At 36.1% G+C, this 8574-nt stretch overlaps 1 pseudogene; it reads left to right on the forward strand.

The window, feature by feature from the left end:
• The first annotated feature begins 381 nt into the window (after positions 1-381).
• On the forward strand, positions 382-1551 carry LOC147568092 (O-fucosyltransferase 30 pseudogene; annotated as a pseudogene).
• The last annotated feature ends 7023 nt before the right edge of the window (positions 1552-8574 follow it).

Genomic DNA, 8574 nt, shown 5'->3' on the forward strand with positions numbered 1-8574 from the left:
AATCTAGGGTTAATGATGAAACCATATTCAAAATTTTAATTGAGTTTTAACAAAAACATCTCTCGGAATTAAGATAGTTCATTATCCGAAATTTTGAGTTATAAAAAGAAAGTGATTTAATTTGACTAAATATTTATTATTAAAAATGATTTTATGTGGTGAATTTAGAAAACCCAGACTCTCCCCCATTTGAGTTCCTTGTATCATTTGTATTTATTTTTATTTCCCTTATTTTATTTTAATATTTTATTCATTTTAAAACCAAAATCAAAACATTTGAAAAATCTTATTACTTCTTGGTTTTAGAATAGATTTCACTTAGTCTCTAAGGAACGAACCGGTCTTTCCGGAAATACTACAACTTGACACCTCCATTAAACAATGTGTAGAAGCCCATCAGACATAAACGATTTACATATGATCTTTGCTTATAGGTATGTTTGCATGGGCGAAATTTTCGATGTTTCGTCTATGGTATCTTCATCTATGATTAAAATAATCGATTTTAAGAGTTTTGTTATGTTGTGGTGTGGTCTGAGCAAGAACCTTGCTTGTTTCGATTCGATGGAGTTTGAATCCTCCATTAAACAATGTGGGCATTTTCTTTCAGGTATGAATGGTAATGTCGATAAATGTTTATATGCATTACAAGATGATAGTAGAACCGCTGTTTGAACTTAACTACAAAAGAACGAAGATGGGATTTTGGATTTCATGCAACCCGATGATCAACTAAGGAGAAAGAAGAAAATTTTGTACGTTAGAATACGTAGAGATGTACTCAAGGACCTAGGTCCTCGTTCTAAAGCCGGGTCAACAACTATTTTGGCGTTTAGAAATCTTTTTACTGCACCATATAAAGGTTTCGAGCTATTTATCGTTATTCATGATGCTCCATTAGATCAAAGGATTCAAGGTATATATTGTTATTCATGGTGCTCCATTAGTCAAAGGATTCAAGCTATATATCGATATTCATGATGCTCCATTAGATCAAAGGATTCAAGCTATGATTAAGAAGATAGATTTTCTTCTGTTGTTCCAGAAATTATAAATGCTCGGAAGAAGTTTACAATTGAGACGGTTAAAGCTCCTTTCTTTGTCAGGTTAGACTGCTAGTTTGGCAGTTCAAGAACCATTGGAAGGATACTTTCTCAACGTTAAGACAGAAATTAGAGATTCTACATGAGAAGGGTCTTCAGCCTATCCACATATTTGTTATGACCGATCTTCCTCAGGTGAATTGGACGGGAAGTTATTTAGAAGAACTCGCAAGGGATTCAGATAACTTTAAATTGTTTAATTTGCAAGAAGGGGAAGAATTGGTTGTAGAGACTGCCAAGAAGGTTGCAGTTTCAGGTCATGGTATGAAATATGGGTCTCGCCCGAGTAATCTTGGAGTTGGTAAGATGAAGAATTGCTCATCAGGGTCTTCAACTCCTATATATAAAGGAGACAATATGTAGTTGTGTTTCACTAGGTTTTGTTGGGACTGTCATGTCAGTTAAGATGGCATTTTCTGGTAGATTTGGGGGGCATTATATGGCATAGCATGTCACAGAGTATTGCACCGATTGTTCAGGCTCCTTTAGCTTTAATGCTCAAAGTTATTCAGTGTATGTCTGGTTCAGAGCTCTTCATTGCAGGTACGAACTTACTCGATTCTATTGGTCGCCATAAATTTACAACAAATTATTAAACTAGATGGTAATCTGTCGATGATCAGTCCCTTACAGAAGCATTTTTCTCTTTCAGGCCTATCATGGGGTATCGATGATCAGTCGCTTAAAGAGGCATTTTCTGCATTTGGCGAGGTTCAAGAAGGTTGGTTATAATTATTGTACCTACTTTTTGACAGACTTTGTTTTCGTCTGAAAAATGCAGATTGTGTCAATTTTAGTTGACTCTTTTAGTTTTGATTTAAGGTTGAAGTAATGAAGTATATTATATGCAGAAAAATTCATCACCGACAAGACACGAGGAAGTCAAAGGGCTTTGGAGTTGTGAACTATGAAATTGACAAATGTGCGAGCTCAGCTGTAGCTGCAATGGATGGCCAGGTCTGGATATGATCCCGGATAAATTGTATTAGGACACTCATTAACCGACTGTTGCAGAACCTCAATGGAAGGAGTATACGTGTGAGTTATGCAACTGAAGTATATTTCCCCTCACAAATTTTTATGTTCTTTTCATGGAAGGATGTAAGACTTTACTATAAGTAATTTATGATGAGGAACATCTAGAAGATTTTCAAGATGTTGAGATGTTTGATTCAGTGATACTCGAGGACAGAAGAATGCAGAGAGAAGATTGGAGAATTTAAATTAGCAGAAACCGACGGTGAAGATGATAAAGTACATCAAGACTCTTGCAGCAAGAACAATAGACCTAGGGCAAGGCAGAAGACAGTTGCTTTGAATATGTAATGATATGTCTGTTAGGAAAGTTCTATGTAAAATATAAGATACTTGCTTTCATAGTGTGATTCTCCTTAATTTTACTAGCGAAACGAGATCCCTTCTGATTCATATTTCCTATTGGAATGTGTTTAGCAATCTGTTACACAATTTCAGTCTCCAAAAGAAACTAGTGTTATGGTAGTGGTGAAGGTGTGTTGGTGTTGGTGTGACAGCGTTTGTGATGGAAGTATGGTGGTGGTTGCGGGGGAAGTAGGTGATGAAGGTGTTGTGGTGGTGATGAAATTTGTGCGACAACGGTGGTGGTGGTGGGGGTGGTGGTGGTGGTGGTGATGTTGGAGGTGGTGGTGGTGTGGCGACAGCGGTGGTGAAGGCATGGTGGCAGTAAAAGTTTTATTGTAGTGTGATGTGACACGAAAATGTCACATTTGGAGAGCCTAACTTAGACTAATTAGTCCTTTTCGAGTGTTATCAATAATATTTTATGTGTTTTTCATGTTAGGTACTTATTTTGGAGTTAAGCGTGTGATTCGGAATAAAAAGAGCGAATTATCACTATCATTTCATGTGCCAAAAATGAGACAAAAAGACTTCAAGCAAATCAAATGACAAGTATAGTCAATGACGAGTCCGACGGTGAAAACGGTATTCAATTCGGAGTTCGGACGGGGAAGATATGGAAGAAAGAAGTCCGAGGGTATTCTAGTCCTTTGTGAGAATTTGAAGATGTAGAGACAAGGATGGAGGCACTCTCTTGGTTTCAAAATCAAAGCCCAAGAGCCCAAGGAAGAATGACAAGGAAGAATTATATGGGCACCCTCTCTTTATGGATCCAAGTCAACATAGTCTAAAGAAGTTGACTAAGTCAAGGACCTTAGGGTTTGAGTAGTAAACACAAGTTAGAGTTTACTATTCATCATCTTCTACCTTGGAAAGAAGCAAGAGAGAGGGAGGGCTCTAGGGTTTGAAAGTTCTTGAGAGTTAGGGTTCTTCATCAAGAGGGTTTGAAAGTAAAAGACAAGAGAAAAGAAGATGGAGGATCCGGCCAAATCATAGGCCGGCCAGCACACTTGGCCGGCCTAGCTTTGGTCGGCCGAGCAGCAGCTCGGGCTGCAGCACAAGAAGCTGCTCGGGAGCTGCACGTGAGCACGGGAGCTGCTAGTAGGGGAGCAGCTAGCACGGGACAGTACCCTTCACGGGACGCATCTGCAGCAGATTCCTGGAGCAAGCTCCGGCCGAACAGCACCCTATGCATAGAGCACGGACAGCAGCTCGAGATGTGCACGAGATGCCTAAGCACGGCTCACGTGGAAGCTTCCTAGCTCGGGACGTGCACGGGATGGATGGCTTTGGCCCGGATCTAAGGTCTTTTGATCGGAAATCATGGATTTGGCTGGATTTCTTCAAACTCTTTGGCCGGATTTTTATGAATTTTCCGGCAACCTCCCTGATCCGAAACCTTAGGGCTTTTACTTCTCATGTCCTTGGCTAGCTTCCCATGTGGTTTGATTTGGTTTTGGTTGAAGATTGCTAGAGAGAGAAAACTAGGGTTTAGCCTTAATGGAGGTTGTGTTCTAAATGGAGAAGATGATGGTGGTCGCTATGGGGAACCCAGAAATTTGCTAAGGGGAGATCAGTTGCACCTTAAAGACTCATATTTTCCGACGATCTTAGCCTCGAACCACATCGAAGAAGGGGGATTCTCTCATCATTTTCTTTCCGTTTCTTATTCAATCACCATGTTTAGCTAACTTTTGTGTGTCAATTATATGAGATGAAATGTGATGAATTCGTGATTATGTTTAATATGATTTGATGTTTTGACTATGAATTGATGTTCATTTATTTCGATTATCATTTTGATCGTATTTTCATGTGTCTTGTCAAACACTTCGCATAGTTAATAGACGAAACGAAGTATTCGATATCGATCGTAGTTTAAGTCATAATTTCATGTGTCTTGTCATGCACTTCACATAGTTAGGCGACTAGACAACACTTTCGATGACTCGGGATTAACCGATTTATGACGTTTGTTTGACTAAGTATGATCTCCGGATATACGTAGTACTTAGAGACATCTACTTTAGGAGTCGAACATCGATTATACCTTGAAACATTAGATCGGACTACACGTAGTCGTAGGTTTATCATTATCGGATTCTCGGTTCGACACCTCTCGCACTTATTTGTTGCCTCCCGACTCTTGTTCCTCCGGATTTTCTCTCGAATCTCTCTCGCCCGTTTACTTATATTATTTAGTAGCTTAACTTGTTATCTTTCTTCGTTTCTTATTCGATCAAACCCCCATTTATCCTTGTTCTTTCTATTTTTGTCTAAGTTAGCTTTTAATATCTAGACCGAGGGATAAGACCCTTTGATATCCAAACTACCTTCCTATCCTTGGATCGATCCCGGCTTTGCCAGATTACTACTTGATACCTCCGTTTGGGTGTGCAACCTTTTCGGGTGCATCACAGTGGAGCAAGGTAGACAAGACAAAAACAATATTTCTGTAGATTCCCAGCCTAGCCTTGGGTTGCTTCAACCCGGGAGCCCTGGGGCTGGGAGCCCGGGGTGAGGGGCTCCCAACCCCAAATGTTACCGTTTGGTAACTCCCAACGGTGACAAATGGGGTGGATCCCACCAAAAAGGGGATCCACCCCACTTCCCTATTTTTAAAAAAGAATTTAAATTTCTTTTTTGATATTGTTTAATTGTTCTGAACTACATTTTTTTAACTTCTTCTCTTTTTTTGTGTTTATCTTTTTGAAATTATCTCTCTCGAATAATATCAAATTTAAATTTTATATTTGGAACTAATAATTTATAGTTAAAAATAGAAATCAAAATTCCACATACGTGCATCACACACGTACATAATTTAGATTTTGGAGCCTCTGTTGAGAGGCAGACATTAGAGTTGAAATCATTAAGGGACTCCCAAAATTGGGAGTCGGGCCCCCACATTGGACTTGCTCTAAGTGAAGTATGATATTTTTGTATTACCAAAATTCAACTTATTATAGTGTTGTCAAACGACAACTAAATAGTTTATCTCATAAAAACATTAAAACTAATAAAAGTTTCAATTTGTGCTAGTAATATATTTCATATATTAATTGGTCTTTTTCACTTTTATTGTTGTCAAACGACACCTAAATAGTTTATTACATAAAAATATTAAAACTGATAAAAATATGTATTTTTGAGTCTAAAGTCCAAAAATAGGGAGAGTAATTAGTCACATATCCACTCCTAAATCAATAAACAATACAAGACCAAAATGAAACATGAAATAAAAAATAAGTCCAAAAATGTACTTTTTGGTGGGCCCCGTGCTTCAAGCCATTTATTTTCTCTCATTGTGACCCTTTTATAAATATATTTTAACCTATAGTAAACCAAAGGTTTCTTGTGGTTGAGTTAATAAATATATTCTTTCCATAAATTTTAAGAGAGAAAATTTATGGTCAAAATTTATTCTCAATATTTATTTTGAAAAGTTATAGTTGCCATGACCAACATACCAAATCAAGCGTTCTTTTCCTAAAAGCGAGATTCCATTCTCTCTCTCTCTCTCCATGTTCTTACAACGTTTATATCTCTACAAACTATTTTGTCTTGAAAATTATATATATGTTGATTAAATTTTGAATCTTCTTAAAACATTTATTTAATTCTACCAAAATACTTAAATGTAACATTTTTTATCATTTTTTTTCGTAAGAAAAGAAGTTGAATTTTCTATCACTGCAATCTTATTTTCATAAAAAAACATAACGCAAACTGATATTTATTTTGCCGACGTTTTCAGTATTTTTCTAACATTTTATTGATTCTATTAATATGCATCGCATATGTTTTAAATTAGTTAGAGTAGGTGAATAAAAGTTTGATTATTTATCTTGCATCTTATTGATTCTAACAACATTATTAGATATAACCGAATTTTAAAATTTTTCTAGCATTTTATTGATTCTAAAAACCCCAATTATATACTTAGAGCATCTCCAATGCAAGACTCAATCTTAAAATCTTAAGTGCCACCTAGGACTTTAGAGTTTTTTTTTGAGAAAAAACCTCTCCAATGCAAAACTCAATTGAGATCTTAAGATGATGTGGAAACATTAAGTTTTAAGATGTCTCAACTAGAAACTCTATTTTTGAGATTTCTTTTGAGAGTCTTAAGTGTCCCAGTCATCAAATTTAATTTCTGGACCAATAGAAAGCCTTTCTTTCTCAACCACTTTTTCCTATTAAATATATGTATGACATGTGTATCTATTAGAGTTTTTTAGAGTGTTGCATTGGAGAAGGACTTGAATTAGAGACACTCAAGTTAGCCACATAGGAAAGAAAATCTCAATTGAGACTCAACACATAAGCCAATTAGAGTTTTTTTTAAGTTTTGCATTGGAGATGCTCTTACACTCAAAAATACTTCAAAGTTTTTAAAACAACTTAGGTGATGAATCGACGTACCAACAACATAATAATGTATCATATGTTTTCTGACTTACTTACATTATGTTAACCAAATTTTCAACATTTCTCTAGCATTTCCTTAATTCTATTGTAATACTTAAATTACGAGAACAACATTGTAATACTTAAATTTAGCTGGCTGGCCGAAATTTTTTATGAAGAACAACATTCTATTGTAATTTCCTTGATTCTATTGTAATCGACCTTCATAAAAAATTTCCGGTCGTCGACCTTCATAATGCTAGAGAACAACATTGTAATGCTTAAATTAAGAGAACAACATAAAAAATTAGAGAGAGAGAGCATTTTTTTTATGAAGGTCGTCGGCCGGAAATTTAGCCGGCCGGCGACTCCTGCCGGAGAAGATGATGATGTGGCGTGATGGGTGACTTGGCAGAGAGAGGAAATGAGATGGAGGAGAGAGAGTAACGGAAAGTTAAAGATAACTGAAAAAGGAGGCCCATAGGGGAATTATTGGTAAAGCAGGGGCTAGGCAGGAAGCTTGTCACAAAGTTGGGGGCCATTTGGGAAATAACCCTTGATTTTAACAAAACAATTATATCGTAGAATAAAATATTTATCTTGTTTTCATTTAAAATATGCATGTAAACTTGATATATCCATTATATATAGCACAATGGTGTTTTTTGAGGTGAGCCGTTGATTTATCTCTTGGATATTCACGTCCGTCTGATTGTCTTGCTAGATCTTCTCATCGGAAGGTGGAAATAGAGCCACATATATAAGTTCGGTTTATCTCATAAAACCGATCTTATAACTTCTTGAAACTACCATTGGACTTTTATATCCTCATTCGTATTCGAAATTATCATATATGTTACTTCTAACAAATTATATGTAAGGTTATTGTCGACATTTAAGTGTTACCCTATAATCATGGGAGGAAATCGTGGGAGGATAGATATTAGATGGGTACTTTTGTTACAACAACTGCATCCGCAAAACCAAAAGAGTAAATTTATATGAAGGATATTGACGCGTTTTGTTACTTAGTTTGCAATTCATATTATCTTCTCTTTAATTACTTTCTCTTTGTTGTAATGTTCATGAAGTTTGAATGGTTGTAATTATCCGATCATCTATTGTCATTTCTCTAAAACTCATCAAATAAACTTATAAATATCTAATCTAATTTCTATTTGACATCAAATTAATAGTGCACTTTTTTTTATTAATATCCGAACTAATTTGTTTTTTATTAAGTTAAAGCAATTTTTTTTTCATGACCCGGTTATACATTCTTATAACAACTAGCTGTCCACCGCGTCCTACGGACGCGGTAGATCCCTTTTGGCTAACACCTTAATGTATGAGCCAACCTAAAAATATGTGGCCTTGCTACTCATCGATTGTGTTGAGCATGTCTTACATTGCGTTTATATTTGGATATGCATAACCTAGACGTGTATGTGTTGTGAGGAAGAAATATGCAAAATGTAATGGGTGACAGGTTATTTTAATCAATGTAAGGCTTGATGATAGATGGGTACTTTTGTCACAACAACTGCATCCGCAAAACCAAAAGAGTAAATTTATATGAAGGATATTGACGCGTTTTGTTACTTAGTTTGCAATTCATATTATCTTCTCTTTACTTTCTCTTTGTTGTAATATTCATGAAGTTTGAATGGTTGTAATTATCCGA

The sequence above is a fragment of the Eschscholzia californica genome, unplaced genomic scaffold (genome assembly GCF_041429995.1).
Source record: "Eschscholzia californica isolate CP2 unplaced genomic scaffold, dmEscCali1.0.p SCAF_1, whole genome shotgun sequence".
Lineage (NCBI taxonomy): Eukaryota > Viridiplantae > Streptophyta > Magnoliopsida > Ranunculales > Papaveraceae > Eschscholzia > Eschscholzia californica.